General features: G+C 46.4%; 1 protein-coding gene and 1 long non-coding RNA gene across 4 annotated transcripts in view; one reads left to right on the forward strand and one right to left on the reverse strand.

Moving 5' to 3' along the window:
- The window catches only part of LOC137153631 (uncharacterized), a 68809-nt gene extending 52600 nt beyond the window's left edge, over positions 1-16209 (reverse strand). Inside the window, exons 1-2 of the long non-coding RNA XR_010919856.1 lie at positions 15933-16209; positions 5494-5562 (exon numbers count right to left, since the gene is read on the reverse strand). This is a non-coding gene — a long non-coding RNA (uncharacterized lncRNA). The remainder of the gene's footprint in view (positions 1-5493; positions 5563-15932) is intronic.
- A 16-nt stretch (positions 16210-16225) lies between these two features.
- WIPF1 (WAS/WASL interacting protein family member 1) overlaps positions 16226-17012 on the forward strand; it is an 80782-nt gene continuing 79995 nt past the window's right edge. For all 3 annotated transcript variants that reach the window (XM_067549210.1, XM_067549212.1, XM_067549211.1), the window contains exon 1: positions 16226-16407. The gene's annotated coding sequence lies outside the window, so the exon portion shown is untranslated. The remainder of the gene's footprint in view (positions 16408-17012) is intronic.

Genomic DNA, 17012 nt, shown 5'->3' on the forward strand with positions numbered 1-17012 from the left:
ATGTTTCTAAAGAATTTGCTGCAACTTTAACAGAACAACTTGGAATATAATATTGTGCTATTGTTTTGCAAGAATTGTATTGTGTGTTTGCATTGTGTAGACTCATCCCTGCTTTAACATTTAAATCTCTGCCAAACAAGAGGTGGTAGAAGCTCAACTTGAATAGGGGGGGGGGAGGCTGAGGCTTCTGGGAATGTGCATAGAGGAGGTGGTGTGCAGTGGGAGCTCAGGCAGCCCCTGGTTATGGCAGTGGCAGGGGTGGAGGAGGGTGGTGGGGATAGGCACTCGCCTTGGAAGTGCACGGCAGGTCTAGAAAGCAGCACACTTTCTGTTCCAGGTTCCCAGAGCAACTGCCCACCCGGCTCGCTGCTCCCCACGCTGGATGCTGCTTTTATACAATTGGCAGAGGCTCCTGTCCTGGAAGGGAAACAGCCTTCCCCAACTCCTGAAATGACTCAGTTCAGCCTAGCTGCCCCTTCCAACCCCAGCCCGGCTGCACCCCCCCACCTCCAGGCTCAGTTCTGCTGCCCCAGTACTAAACTATATGCTCAGCGTTTTCTGGCGAAGTCTTGTTTTGGTGAGCTGCAGCTCCCAAATACAAATAAACAAGTTTGCTGTCTGGCCTAGAGACCTGCTATTTGCAGTACTCCACCAGTGTCCCAAGAGTTTTCACTCTCAGCTCTTTGCTTTTGAAATTATTTGAGAATGAAGGGAAACTCCCAAGTCACATCTTGCCATTCTCCCATTCCCTGGTACAATTGAGTCTATTATCCCTTTGCACCACCACTGAGAGTTAAGTTTCAAGGTGAGGTCTCTGGTGTCATGGTTACAGAGCTAGCTGTACCTCTGACTTCTCTGTGGTCTCTGAGCATGTCTTCATAGGTCTCAGACCTTGTGCCTTTTCCTGTCTTCAGGTCAATTTTCCCACACATACACAGGGTACTGTAGTCGGGCATCCAGTCTACCAAGTGTGCTTATCCACCAGGTCTGACTGGTTTGGGTACCTGCAGTTTTTCCCTTAGGGAGATTGTGACCAGCAATGAAAACAGTGACCAGCCTGCCTTCTTAAAACATTGTTTGTACTTAGCAGTAGGAACAAAGCATTAAACCTAAAAGAAGGCGTCTTTTAAAATAGCAAAAGGTCTACCCACACACATCTATCTTACCTTGAATCAAGCATTCCTTTTGATGGGGACCTTGATACATCTAACTTCTCCCAGACTCTCCCATGGCAAGCTTTAGGGTCTCCACTCTCAAAAGACTGCTTTTGCCTTGAGGGAGTGTCTCTCTTTAAACCCTCCTAAGTCTTTTGACCCCTTCACAGAGACTGATTTATTCCTGGAGAAACCGGTCTGATAAACCAGCAGGAGGTTGCACCAGAGCATCCACAAAAAAAAAAAAAAAAAAAAAAAAAAAGGCTTTTGCATTGCCTCTCAAATGTGTGCCAAGAAATGTACATTACGGTCCACCTCCCCCTTCCTGGGTGCATTTCCTGACAATCCTGCTACTGAATTACCTCAATATATGCATGCAGTAGATATCACAAGGACCCACACAAAACTGGTATATTATGACAAGCAACGCCAAATCATCACAGCTGGTATTAGTGATTTCACATCCTCCCTTGGTGGCTTGTACCACTGCCCAAGAGTTTGCTTCTATTGGCATGACGCTGGATACAGAGTCCCTAGTGACAGACTAACCCAAAGGTGGGTTGTGGCAATACAAAGCTGCCACAGCCAGCTAGCCCTGTCTCAGAAGTGAGCAGTGCCTTCTTTTTCCACTTTAGACTAAACACTTTCTCCTAACACTAACCAAAGAAGGAGGCAACCCAATTCTCTTAAGTTGTGCCTTACTAGGAATTATCTATACTTTGTTTCCCAAAAGTCTCTAGAGTATATTGAGGTGATAGGAAAGTGTCCAGTTTGTGCACCCCAGAGAGGCAGACTGGGCTGGAGATCCTCTAACAAGGGATTTCTTCTCCATGGAAATTGGTCTGAAAATCTTTAGTGCACTCTGTTCTATCCTAAAGGCATGATATTTGCTCTTCTATTTTTAAGTCTCCCTTGGCAGAGATGAGTTAGCTGTATCCAGAGAGGGATCAGAGACAGGGAAATCATCTGAACAGCTTTTCCTGGCTAGCAGAATTTTAACACGGAACTCCTGACAGACCGCTCAGTGCTTCAGGGTAGATTTTACCTGGGCCTTGTGATTTGAATATTCATAGTATCTAGATTGTCTATAATATCGCCCTTCCTGATTCACCTTGTAACCTCACCCTTGTTTGGAATACTGTTACATCAAGCCCTTTGTCATTAGTATCTGTAGACCAAAACAAAGTACGGTTAACAATATTCACCCTATCTGTGTCATCTGTTACTTGCCCTCCCACCCTCTTTGTTAAAGTCAGTTCTACTCTGAACAGTGTGCCTGTAAAAACAGCTTTGGGGAGGTTGACTATATTGTCTCAATCACTTCCAGATCTAACCTGCTCTGTTTATGTATAATGAGAGGTCTACTGATTATTGCTAATGCTCAACTCTGCACGCTCCACCCGGAATCTTAAAGCTTAACTTGTGTTCTAGCTAACTTGTGTATCAGCCTTGGTAACAGAGATGCTCCCTTTGGTTTTTACCTGCACAATCCCATTTTCTTCAGATTCTGCCATCAAATGAATGGCGCAATTTTATGGCCTTCGACAGGCAGAATTTGGCTCTGAACTTTAGCTGACTATTCTGCTGATGCGCATGTGAGTACACAATCCAGCTCGTGCACTTAGCACTGTGCTGCCTCTGCATTAACGTCAAGAGTAAAAAGGTGTGAAAGCCTAATGTTGGTGCGAAAGTGAAGAGTTCTTCGAGTGATTGCACATCTCCATCCACTGGAGGTGTGTGTGTGCGCCATGCACACTTGCTGGAGATTTTTCCCTCAGCAGTACCCATCGGGGCACCGTGAGCACTCTGTGGTACCTCGTGCCACTGCCCTCAGATATAAAGGGCAGTGCTGCCACCCACTCCCTCGTTCCTTCCTACTGCCAGTGACAGGTGTTGGAGCTTCACGCTTTGTATTTGCAAGTCTTCCCGCTTTTAGTGTATAGCGTATCTGAGAGGTTGGTTTTTTTGGTCTGGCCTAGTGTGTTTGTACATGTCACTCATGTAAAAGTCTGTGCCAGCAACCCCCATCCCAGGTGCATTAAGTGTGTGGGAGAGGCCCATCTGAGTGACCAATGTCACATTTATAGAGTGTTCAAGCCCCGATCATAGAAGGACAGGGCTGCCAGACTCAAGTATCTGCTTCTGGAGTTTGTGCTTCGCCCACCATCAGCACCTTCCCACTCAGAATGGGCACCAAGCATGTCCGAATCAGTCAGGTGTGAGTGAGTCCAGAGACTGCGCCTCATCACCAGTACCTAAGGAAAGACAATATAAGTCTCCCAAAGACGCAGGGCCGGGGCCTTTGAAGTCTACGGTGAAGGCACCGAGCAGAGGCAAGGACTCAGAGGTGCACCAAAGAAATGGCACCCTCAGGCCCACTCCGTAAGCCAGGAAGGATTGCTGACTCTGGAGCCCAGGAAGGCTCCATTGAGACCGATCCCTGAAGTGCCAGCGCACCTTTCGGTACTGCAGTTAGGAGCCCTTTCTGGTGCCATCGAGGCTTTCAAGGCAGCCAAAGAGTTGCTTCACCTGTCAGTGCTGGCTTCCCCTGCTGTGCAGGAATCTCGCCCAGTAGCAAAATAGGACGTGCAGGATCCCATAGCCCCGGTGCCAGACCCAGAGCACCATTTGGTACCAGTTTTCCATAGGGCTCCATGTAGAGGGAAGCCAGCGATGAGCTCGCTGGTACCCCATCTCCAGACACAGAGCCAGTCTCACTGGTACCAAAGGGGCCATCTCCACCATGGCCTGAGGAAGCAGACTCCTCCTCAGACTTGGATGACATGTGCCTTCTCCTGAGCATGCCCAGCAGCCTCAGTGGGGTGTATGCCCACTGCTAAAAGGTGGAGAGAAGATATTAGATCCCTTCATAATATCGGATCTGAGAACTTCTATAACAACTTCCACTTGACTCCCCCGTGGTCACTGCTGCTAATGAAAAAGAGGAGTCCTCCTCCTCTCCCCACCTCCCTTCTGCAGCTGTCAGTTCATCTAGGCAAACTGGTTCCTCTAAACAATCATTTTGACCTGTTGGTTGAGAGCAGTCTACCACATACCAGAGTGCCATATTTCCCCCATCCCAATTTTTGCCAACTGCCTATCCCACTTCCTGAGTGCTTGGAGCTGCATCACCATGGCTCTGTGGGTTTTAAGCATGGTGGAGCTGGGACACGCTTCAGTTTACTTCTGTCTCCCCTTGCCACCTTCTTCCCCATCCCTCTATGGGGACCATGCTCTGAGAGCACGCTATTTCCAGTCTCTTCTCCTTGGGGGCTCATACAAGAAGTTCCCATGTTGTCCAGAGAGAAGGGATTTTATTCCTGTTACTTCCTAATCCCAAAGACACAAAGGGGGTGTGGTGGTGTGAGGCATCAGAGGGTGCTCATGCTGCCCCAACACGTACTGCTGAGGGAAAAATCTCCAACATCTGTGAATGAGATGCACACACACCTACAGTGAAATGAACATATTCAACACATCTCAGACAACAAGTACAGAAAAGTAGGTAACTATTTTATCTGACTCTCAAGACTAACAAGAGTGTGCCGATCTGCTGAGTAAGAAGGTGCCATTTGCGTAGTGAGTAGTACTTGTAAGTAATTGATCTGCACTTTTCATTGTCATCCTCCTGCTTATAAAACTGTTACTGTTCCATGTAACCCTTTGTTTACAGCACCCCTTCATGTACTTTTGACTTTACTCTTCTATGTTCCTAATTCAGCATCCACCTGTAACTTATCTAGTTTACCTTATTTTTGGTAGGATTCTCTTTCTACTTTCAGAGACTCTTAACCATATTGGCCACTAGCTCTTGTTCTTATACACTTAGCTTGTTTTCTAATGGGTCTTGAACATTTTGCCCTCAGAAATTTCCAGCCATCCTGAATCTATCTTCTTCAGCAATTACTCTGTCCAAGGGACCTAACCCATAACTTGAGGGCTTTAAAGTCTGCATTTTAAAAAGTCCATTAAGGAGTTCCAGAGGAGTGATTCCACTGCTGCATGTGCCTGGAGTGGAAGCTACCATCAGAATGTGATGATGCTCTTAACATTCGCAGTGCAAATAAGCTAAAGTTGATGGCCTTATTTAACTTACTCAACCAGTTCTACCTCAGCTATGTGGATGGGGGAAGTTCTGTGGCCTGTGTTTTGCAGGAGGTCAGACTAGATGATCATAATGGTCCCTTCTGACCTTATAGTCTATGAATCTATGTGATATGCAGCTGAGTTGAAGTAGATATGGCAGAATGAGCAGGAAAACGACAGCAGCCTACTTTAAAAGCTTGGTCATGAGCTCAGATATGCCAAAAGTTGAAAATATTTCCTTCTGATCACTCACCTAGGACCAGGTCCTGAAAGCATTTGTCCAGGTCCTGCCAAAGTGGTTCTGGCTCTGTCAGGTCATGAGCTAGTAGACATTAAAAGATAGGTGTCACTTGATAATCTGAATACATTGTAATATGTTGTTTTTTAATATTAGTATCGTAAGCATTAGTATCGTAAGCATTCTCAGCATTCCCCCAAAGCCTAAGGTGCTATTTGTCCCTTTGCTATGGTTGCCTCTCCCAAAGAAGCCTGAGAGACAATTTGAGTCTCATGATGCTGCTGACTAAGCAGTTCCTGTTTTCATATCTAAGAGCTGCCACAGTGGCATATTGAAGTTAAATGGAGAAAATACTGGACTTAAATGGGGGGCAGGGGAAGAGATAATTGGGCTTTAAGAGGGACTAATGTGGTGCATAAGCATTGTGCTGGCTCACTGCCTGGATTTGGGAACTCCATCTTGTGTAAAAACCCCATTTTGACCCTATGTACTCCATCTTGTGTCAAACCCTTTCTTTAGATGAATAAGATAGTTATCTGAACAAGGTATGAATGGAAGGTGTATACTCCATATCTGAAGAGAGTGATGAATCTTGTGAAAAACCTATCACCACTAAAGAATTTGTCTTCAGATATGGTGATCTTTACAATGTCAGACTTTAAAGCTGTCACTGGTCTCTCACACTAGCACTGCTTTTGATATTGGTCCAGAATTTAAGATAGCAAGGCACAGACCTTGGGCCAGAGTAATTTTTGATCACCAGTTACCCACACATGTATCATCAACACAGAGTTGTGTAGGAATTTGGGCAGTGCTCAGTAACTCACTTGGATTCTGACACCCTAAATATATCCTTTGAGACAACTAGGAATCTTCCATATTTGTACATGGTCTTACAGCCCAAGAGGCGCTCCCCATGGTAGATACTGACCAAGTTGCGGTACTTGGGATTCAGTCACTGGACTCATGTGCTCTTAGTCAAGCTGAGGCTAGATAGAGTCTAGGCACAGTTCCTGGCTCTGGGCCTCTAAATACACTCTCCAGGTGCAGATTTTCTGTTTAGCACTCCTTTCTGAGAGATAAGGACTCCTCAGTCAAACTGTCCAGACTTCAAAACTAGGGCTAGCTCTCCCAACCCTTCCCACCCAAGCTGTGGACCCTCTGGATTACTGTTTCTCCCTTTGGGGCTGAATCCAAGGAACACAGAAACTTTGCAAAGGAATTTCTAAACTAATCACACTTTAGCACAGGAGACAAAGCACAAGAGATATACCTATCTATGGCAAATTAACAAACACCTGCACACAAAATCCTCCTGTGTCTTCGCTACTCTGAGCACCCTTTAGGTTTGGTCAGTATATTCAGGATCCCAGGACCCTCTTCTTCTGTCCTTGCAGTTCTTGCAGTTTCAGTATCCCCACCCCATTCCAGCTGACTCTCCTCAGTGGCTTCAAGTCCCTCATTAGGTGCTCCATTAGTTGGTTACAAGTTTACCTGGGAGAACTGGTTCCTGTAGGCAGTAGCTATCTTATTGTTCTAGGGTACCTTAATTTGAATGGGACTCCCTCCAGGTTAATGACTAGAGCCCTGCATGGATACAAAATTTGATTCGCATCTGATCTGCAATTTGCGGATGGAGATATCTGTGGATATAAAGCAGGTAGCTGAGGATTTGCAGAGCTCTATTGATGACTCTTGATTGCTCTGCATTGTTAGCCATCTGCTAACTTCTCTGAGAATCCTAAGCTAAATTGGAGGCAAAAAGGCAACAGTGAAGGCACAGAGCAGTTAAACTCAAAATGTCATTCACAAAACAAAATGGATTTTGTAGTTTGAAATAGACATGTACCGACATAGTCTGTTACATGTTGTGTGACCAAACAGAGGTCTTAGCCTTACTCCCACGATTCAAATCCTGCCCCCAATTTCACAGGTCAGATCTGCTGAATGGTAGGGGGAGGATTTTGTGGAGTCACACAGGGCAGGTGCACTGTACAGCCCAGGTCTGTGGGTGAAACTATCTTCATAGCTACATGCAGTGTGTCTGAAGGGTGGGCATATGGTGAAACAGGGATAGGCCAATGAAATATGCTGCTGTTTGGATTGACCAGACTCTGACCACACAGAGAAGTGCACAAGGGCTGTGTAGGCTATTCTGACCTTGTGAAGCTGAAATAGGGGCAGCAGAGCCACATAAGAGAGAGAATTCTTCTCTATTCCCTCTCCCTGTGGAGGTTCCCATTTCCTCCAGCCCAAGTATTCTGGCTGGGTGCTCGGAACAGGATTTTCACTGTAATCTCAATTGAGTTAATCAGAAAAAAGTATCTTGATGTAATTTACTCCATACACATTGTGGAATAAACAACTCATGAGTTCCCTCCATAGATAGTCCATAGGGGGCAATTTACCTACATCAGTTTTAAGCTGCTTCTAGCTATCTCAGTGACCCAAATGCAAAATCTAATACTGCAGAGCCTCATGCAGTTGTGTGACCCTCTTTAGGGGTCCTTGTCTTTGAACCCATAGTGGCGGCAAACACATCTGCTTTGTAATATGGATAGTAGTCTTCATTTGTGAATTAATCCACTTATAAGTGGAGAAAATAGTCTTTGTTCTATTTAAATGTTGCAGGGCAGTGTGTGCATAATGATACAACTGCATAGAAATGGCTTATAAAAGCATTTGAGGGCTTTGCAACATTGCATTGCATGGCAGGGCACTCAGTGTGGTGATACCACTTTAGTTTGATAGGAATGCAGCATGCCTCACTATAATGCAGCCCTCAGTGCTGTCTTGGGGGTAACTAGTAATCTGTCGGTGAAAGAGTTAAAATAAGACTTAACTGGTTTGTTCAACAAAGAGATTACACAGTCTTTGGCCTCATTGTGCTGTGACCTTTTGGGCCCTGAGGAATCTAGCATGTATTCTGATTTCCCTGGATGTCTTTCAGCAGAAGCCTTGGCTATACCTCTGTGATGAGGTGTCCACTCCACACAAGGCCTGATGGGTTAAGGTAGCTCGGTGGGCCAATTAACTGCCCAGGCTGCACCTGGAGGAGAAGCCAGAGCGCAGGGCTTAATTAGAGATGAGGTTCAGCTGGACAGGAACAGGAGAGGTCTGTATAAAGTTTAGGAGCTGAAGGGATGGGGTCTGTAGTCACTCCCTGGGTGAAAGGAGATATGTTTGGGACTATAGTGGGTAGTCTACAATTATTCCCTTAGAGGTGAGAGATTGACAAGCAAACCCAGGGTGGAGTCAGAAAGGTAGGAAGGCTCAAGGAACAAGCAGCAAGGTAAGGATAATGCCGACCTTAGCTGCTGACTAGAGAGTTACTGAGCTGGAACCTGGAGTAGAGGGTAGACCCAGATTCTTCTATCAGCTACTGGGGAAGTGACACAGACCAGGCAGTGCAGAGCAGATTGTCTGGGACAGATTGCCCCGAAATGAAATCCTTGGATACCTTGGAAGGGAAGGACCATAGCGACCTGGCTAGAATGCCAAGTCATGAAGAAGAAGCTGCAGTTCCTGGAACAAGAGGGGCTACAGGGTCAGAGAGGAAGATGGGTGGAGAGACTGCCAGAGGAGGGCACAGCACCTGGAAAGAGCTAATCTGTGGAGCTGCTGGGAGGAGGCACCACGAGCAGTGAGTGGACCTGTGATAATCTTATATAAAGTCATTTGCAGTTGCTGAGATGGCCAGGGTTTGTACAGGGAGCAAACGAGACAGGTCAGTTACAAGAAAGGAAGAATGCAGCCTATAATACATGGGATGTACACCTAGCAACACAGTGTGTGGGGAGCAATGATAGTATTGGCCTCCAATAGAGAGCAGTGCCCAAGGATGAATCCCTCTCACCCTTCTACCCACAGCAGCTAAAAAGCAATGCCCAGGATAAATGCTGGTGTGAGGGGGTGCTTGGAGTGGGCCTCACTGAGAGTGCCACACTCAGGGCAGATGCAAAAGCTAGGGTAAACAATTCCCCCAAACTAGTGGCTTACTCCATAGTTAGATTCAGCAGGCTGGTAACAAAATGAGCTTCTGCAGTACCATGTTGTTTGGCTTCTGGTTAGCCACCGTTCCCCTTATGTATTCCAGCTCTCGGCTCCTGTCCAGATAAACAGCTCTATTATGGTGAGGGGTTATGGAAAACCTGTTTCACCATCTGTGAGGCTCTTGCTGACCCCCGTGGATCAGACTCGTATCCCCAAATCAATGTGAATCTTAGATCTTGCCCAATAACCATGCTGATGTCAATCCTCTAGTAACTAAAGGTTTAATAATAAGAGGAGAGTTATAAATGATTAAGAGATCATATACATACATGTCTGGTTCAGTGTTCACAGATCAAGATCATAGCAATGATGGAATAAAGTGCTAGCTTGCAAAAGTCCCTCTGGAATTACCCAAACAGTTTTTTTGGGGGGGAGTCATAGGTCCTTTTTCAGAGCTTCCTTGTTAGTAATCCAGGCCAGAGAAATGAAGCAGGAAAAGGGAGAGGTTTCAGGTGCCTTTTAATATCCTCTGCCATGTATGTGGAAACTTTCTGTCCTAAATAAAGTCCACAACCCTGTTTGTAGAAAGTTACTGGCCCAAGAGGGAGTCCAGAGTCACGTGAGCCTATCATCTATCCTTACATAGTTTATTGAATCAGAGGGGGTGGCCACTGGCTTGTCGGAGCCTGAGGTTTTGGTAGGAAGACCTAGTGAGTGAGATGAGTTTCCTCTATAGCCCACTGTTAGTGACATATTCTAAATGGGTCATTGACATATAGACATCTTGCCTCGATGTGAATCTATTTGGGAGGTGTCACCCAGGAATACAAGTGTAAGATACAGGTACTTAGCCAATATTCATAACTTCAGATGCAAAGATGATACATGCATATAGTGGTTCCCACCTTTTTGACTCAAAGGCCACAAATATAATTTTTACAACCCTGAAGGGCCATCAGTCTCTGCCAGCAGCCCCCATCCCCCACTGCAGCCAGAGGGAAGTTCAGCGAGAAGGATCTCCCATCCCCCTGGCTGCCTCAGGGAAACTTTGTGCTCCACCTGGATCCCTAGACAGTGACTGCCTTCTGCAGTCAGGGGGATGGGAGTCTGACCCATCCGTGCCTAGGGTAGCTACCTAAAAATGCCAAGGTCAGGGCAGGCTGTAAAAGGAGAGCAGATTCTCCCAGCACTGTTGGGTGACACTGAAGTCAGACTTCCCAACCAACCACAAACAGTGCTTCTGATTCCCCACACTGGTTATCAAGAAGCCAAAATAAAAATATACACAGCCCCCTTCACTGCATTTCAGTCTCCGGCTCCCAATTGGCTACAAGGTCCAGTAAAGAGATCAGTTATTTAAAACTCTATGCTCTTTACCAAAACGGTTTCTCCTGACCCCAAAGGGTCAGCCACGGTACCAGCTCAATATAAGTTTAGATCTTATCCAAAATACCATGCTGCCAGCCAATCCTTTAGTAACTAAAACTAAAGGTTTATTATAAAAAGAAAGAAACAAATTACAAGAGAAGTGTTAAAGGATTAAATCAATCAGATGCATACAAATGATTTGAAAGTCCATATATATCAGGTTTCTAGAAGAATTGTGGAGTTTGCAGGCTTGTATAGTCCCTCTGGTATACATCCAGTACTTGGATGGGTCTCAGTCCTTTGTTTCACAGCATCAGTTCAGTTGTAGATGACTTGATCCAGAGGTAGGCTAGAGACTGAAGACTGGTGGTGATTGAAAGACAAACTGGATGTTGTGCAGCTGCCTTTTATGTCCTTTGGCCTTGGCCATGCTGCTTGTGGAATTTTACAGGAATAAGATGGAGTCCAGGGTCACATGAGTAAATCCTGGTGACTCATCAGGTATATCCCTGGCTTCTCCCCCTGGGACCCTTGTACCTGTGAATTTCTTAATGGGCCATTAAGCAGGCTAGTGCTGCAGCCATCCTGTCTGGGGTGTGTCCCAGACAGCACAATTAGAAATACAGATATATCAACCATATCTTCCATTACACACACAACACATGAACATAAACATTATCATCTTACTTAGCACATTATAGCCTTTCTAACAGTACCTGATATGGTATATCTTATATGAATTATGATTTTGACATACTGATGTTAAATAATATAATAAATCCCCCTCCCCTCCAATCCAGCCAGCATGACACCCCCAACGCGAGATTGGTGTAGAAGGGAGTAATCAGAGCTCCTGAATACACCTCAAGGGCCCCCCTAATCCAGCCTGCATCACAGGGAGATCAGTGCTGGACTCCCTCTGGCTCCACCAGGGACCCAGCACCTATGGACCCAGGAGGAGAGCTTTGCCATGCTCCCTGCTACAGGTAGGAGGAGGGGAGCACTGATCTCCCATCCCCTTGGCTGTGGCAAGGAGCCTGCATAGGCAATGCACTCTGCCTGGGTGCTTAGGCAATGGCCTGCGGGCCACAAGTTGGGAACCACTATATGCATATGAACAGGATAATCATGCATGTGAACAGGGTAATCACACTCAGCACATCATAACTTTTCCATTGACACCTTCTATGACCTACTTGGTACAAGATTTGTTCAATTGTATAACATTGGTAGCAACAATGACACAAATGGTCATCTTTCATATACACAGCATCACCCCCTGCTAAGCTAAGTCACCAGCCCTTTAGTTTGGAGAACTGTTTCATTCAGGTGCTCAGCACTGGGCTATGAGACATTAGCAGAAGTTTTCTATCTAGAAAACTGGAGGAATCCAAGGTTAAAGGAAGAAGAATCTGTTGCTTGCTTGTCAAAGCAATTTCTATATGAACAAGTTAATTGAGGTAAGACAAAAAATTCTGCTCAGGGGCCTCATGTGGAGAGGGGTAATTGACCTCCCCATATCCCTGCACAGAGCAAAGCTTAAAAGGAAAAGTAAGCATCTCCTTCCCACTGTTTAATTATGTTTGTTTTCTGCTGCCTGCCTCTCTGCCTGCAGCATCATTGTCCCCACAGCTGCACTACTCTCCCCCTGCTGCCTGTTATCAAAGTTATCAGAGGTAGGCCAGGAAAATAACTCTCAGGAGAATGTGAACACAAATAAAATATCTGGACTGGGGTTGAAATATGGTTCCAGCTGGAGGGTTGAGGGACTCATTGTTCTACTGCAAGGTCAGGGCAATGTTAAGCTGGCTGGATAGTTAGCATGTAGCACTTCCACTTAGTCAGTGGAACTCCTTGCCACAAAATATCATTGAGGCCAAGAGCCCAGTGGCTGGATTAAAAAATGATCATCCATTTGTATGGATAACAAGTATCTGAAATTTGAGGAGGAATTTTTAAAAAATAACAAATTTGGAAGGGATATATATCCCCATGCTTCAGGCCATAAACCAACCTCTAACAATTGAGGATTAGGAAGAGACTTTCTCTGGGAGTAGGCTGTTCGCTTGTTCTTATAACCTGGTTATAGCTGGCTCACTTTCTCCTCTTGATTCTCATTCTCTATTTGACTCCCATGCATGGTATTATTGGGGTAGGTGTTGCTGGAAGAGTATGCGGAATGCTACTTTTCACCTTATAAGCTTTTTCATTTTTTTTTTTACCTGCCTGTCCATTTGCTAATTACTTCTAAGTTATACTAGTATTTCCCAAAACTTTCTCCCACCCATATCCACCCAACCCCCTATTTATACTTGAAGGGAAACTTCCTAAACAAAGAGGATATAAAATAGAGTAGATTGCCTCAAAAGGAGCCTGATAGCCCTCTAACTTCTGGTAATTAAATATATGGCTGCAGGTTTTGATATGCCTCAAAAATGCCTTAACTATCCACCCTGTCATGTGATAAGGGTAATCACTTTTGAACCCTGATCAGATCATGTGACAGTGATCAGAAAAAAAATTCACGCTCTTACACCAGCATCTGTGTGTCACACTTTTATTTGATTAGATCATTTAGAAAATGTGAACCCTCCTATTTGCATTCTGGGTCGATATGAGGGCACATTCTGAGATGTAAGCTATGCCCGTAATGCCTCCCTTCAACTTATGTCTCTGATCCATTGCAGGGCACAAGAGGTGCAGTACAGCCCTCACCAGATGCCCAACCACTTGTGTTCATCCGTGCTCCTTAAGAGCTCCACTGAAGGGTTTTGGATACTCTTCAATAAATGATCAACTATCTACTTTTTACCTTGGTCCATAGCAAGGCACCATCTTTCACCTGATTTCTTCTTTGTCCAGTTTGTAGACAGTCTTTTGAATGAGAACAACCGCTCATCTGCAAGCACAAGAGTGAGGGGCAGGAATTGTGAACCGCATCTGTTCATTATCAATGGGGTGATGGCTTGTGATGGTTCATGGATTGCTCTGGGCTGAGAGTCACCTTGGTACCCTCCTGCCTCCAACAAGAGGATTATTTGTGTTTAACTGGGTGTCAGCTCCCACCAGACACCACCAACCTATTGGAACCCAAAGGAGATGGGCTGGAAGTTACCCAATCTTTCTTTTGCCTTGTGGGCTAACAATAGGTGTATCCAGTTCCTGAGCCCCCGTACTTTCCAGCCCCTTGTCCACTCAACACTTAAAGTCCCAGGCCTGCTATCGCCAAGAGGACAGCATACACACCAGCTCAGAATTAGCACTTAATACCACAGCACTGAGATATAGTTACAGAGAAAATAATCGTAAATTTATTATTAAGATTTAAGAGACAGTAAAGATAATGGAAACAGATTACATCTAAAATGAAAGTCTAACACACTTTCTAGAGACTTAACTTAATAGATTAATCTTCTGTCTAAAGAAGTTTCTCACACCAAATGTTCTTTGCATTTCAACCAAGGCTAGTTGTGATCCCATTTTTCACAAATGTAATCACACTGCCCTATTAATACTTTGGGTCAGGATAAAAGGGTGTCTTTTTGCCTTCTCCTTATAGTCCCAAAAATTCACTGCCTCTCCCAGAGGAGAACTCACTGAGGTTCATTCTCTGGTGCCCTGTCTTCCTGCTGATGTCACATCCCTCTGTTACATTTGTATGTAAAAAGGGCTTCCAGTGCTCAATTTACATGTGAACTGAGAGACAGGTGAACATACATCCTTTGTCTGGCTAAAACCTGTCTATCAATCCTGCCTTGATATAGTCTTTAGGAACATTTTCATTATACATAAATGACTCCTCATATTGTATCTGTATGTACATTTCACAGTGATATTAACAACTAGCATGATCCTAGCTTTCAGTTAAGATCCTGCATGACACTCTTTGATGAACCAGAATGTATGTGCAAGGATCAAGATATTCCTGTAACCTCCTAGTCAGTTGGTGCTGAGGGGTTTTAGGTCATGTAGCTTTGAGTTCAACCTCAAGCCCCTGCCCCCCATGTGGCCTCATTATTAAGCCTGCAGTTCTACAACCACAAATGATTCTTAGGCCTGGTCTACACCTAAAAGTTAGCTCAAGCTAGTCGTGTTGCCCAGTGCTGTGAAAAATGTCATGTCTTGAGCACTGTAGTTAGGTCGATCTGACCCCCAGTGTAGGCATGGCTAGGTCGATGGGAAAATTCTCCCATCGACCTAGCTACTGCCTCTGAGAGGTTGATTACACTGATAAAAAATCCCCTTCCATCAACCTAGCTGCATCTATATGGGAGACTAGACCAACATAACTACAGTGCCCAAACCACAAAATTATTCATAATCCTGAGCAATGTAGATAGGTCAATCTAATTTTTAATTGTAGGCCAGACCAGGTCAGAGAGATTCAGGCAGAGAATAGACTTTACAGACGATATGCTTTACATCTATAAAGTACTGTATTACAACTGATGTGACAGCATCTCTTCAAGAGCTAACTGAGTTAAAGGCAAGAGCTTTAACATTAGCTTGTGGCTCACAAGGTTATTCATCCCCTGCCTTATTTCCAATTTCTCCATCTATATCTTTATATAAGAGTTGTTAATGAGCAGTCTCATTATTGCAATGTTAGCTGAACATTATTAGTCACCTAATTAATAGTCAGCAAGGATCCTAGAAATCCATTTACCACAAAAAACATGGAATTTGTGTTTTTACAGAGAACTTTAAGTTTTTACATTTTGTGAAAAAAATAAAAACACAGTGGAACCCAGACCACTAGCTCTAACTGGGGTGGGGCCAGATTGGATAATCAGGAGAATGCACCAGGGGCTGGGCTGTCAGTTTAAAAACCTGTGACTGTATCAATAAAACATGCTCTTCTAGTGATACCTATATATATTTCTTGACCCGGGAAACGAAAGATCCCGTTTCATTTTAATTGCAGAAAAACAGGGATTTTTAGGAGGGGGGGTATTAAATTATTTTTATGAGGGAAAACTAGGATCCCTGCCGATGATCAAGGAGGGAGGGAAATACAGCCACGCAATTTAGAATCCAAACTATAAAACTCGTAAACCTGCAGCCTGTTGACTGTCTAGAAAGGAAGAAAATACCATAAACGCAGCTGGGCTGAGGCTCGATCCCCCTCTTGCTCCCTCCGCCGTGGGCAGCGGGGCTGGTCCCCAGCTCTTGCCGGTGCAATGACGGCGGGGCTGCCTGGCCTGCAGGGAAGCGGCGCTGGCGGGGAGCGAAGCCGCTCAGTGCCCGGGGCAGGAGACTGGCACCACCAGGCTCCAGCCCGGCTGGAGCAGCGTCACTTGGCTAGTGGGCATGTGCGGACACGTCGCACATGCTCATTCGGAACAGATCCGGAGCCGCCTGGGCCATGTGCTGAAGCAAAGAGGGCTCATTGGGCAGGTTCTGCTCGGGCTGCTCCGGCCGGGGGCTTTTCCTGCTGCTGCAGCCGCTCAGCGACTCACGGGCTCTATAAATAGTTTCCCATCCCAAAATGCTCCGGTCGTTACAGCGGCAAACGCTGTCCCCCTCGCCTGGGGCGTAGGGAGCCCGAAGGGAGCGCGGCGGAGTGCGGTAAGGGCACGGGGGAGCGGGGATCCCCGCCGCCCGCTCTTTGGACTGAGCCCAGCAGTGGGGTGCGGGGGAGGGGGCAGGGTTGTCACGGGGTGGGGCTGGCAGCGAGGGGCCCCCTCTCCGCGGGGTGGGTAAATGGCAACAGCCGGAGCGCGGCGGGGCGGGTTTGGGGGCTGCCGGGGGTGTGAAATGGCCCTGGAGCGCCGGGGAAGCAGCGGGCTGCCGGGGCGGGGCGGGGCGAGGAGTTGCTTATTGCAGCAAAGTCCCCCCCGACCCACACCCATCCCAGCGCTGAGCGCCGTGAATCTGCTGTCGTGGTGGGGCAGAGCCTCGCTCCCGGCTCTCCCCCTCCCTTCCGCGGGAGCTTCCGACTCCTCCCGCCCCGTGCCCGCTGGCAGTCCCCGGGGAGCCCGCCGCAGGAGCGCTCCGCGCGGCCGGGGCGAGCTCCCGGGGCTCGGGCTGGGCCCGGAGGTGGCGCAGCCTTTCAGGAAGCGCTGGAGCTGCTCGTCCAAAGTTTGCGAGTGGGAGGGGGAACGGTCCCTGCCGGCCGGTCAAAACGCCGCCGCCGCCAAGGAAGAAACGAGCGAGCCGGGCTTGTGCGGTGC

The sequence above is a fragment of the Emydura macquarii genome, unplaced genomic scaffold, assembly GCF_026122565.2.
Source record: "Emydura macquarii macquarii isolate MOO-44397 ecotype Brisbane River unplaced genomic scaffold, CSIRO-AGI_Emac_v2 contig_1253, whole genome shotgun sequence".
In the NCBI taxonomy this organism is placed as follows: Eukaryota; Metazoa; Chordata; order Testudines; family Chelidae; genus Emydura; species Emydura macquarii.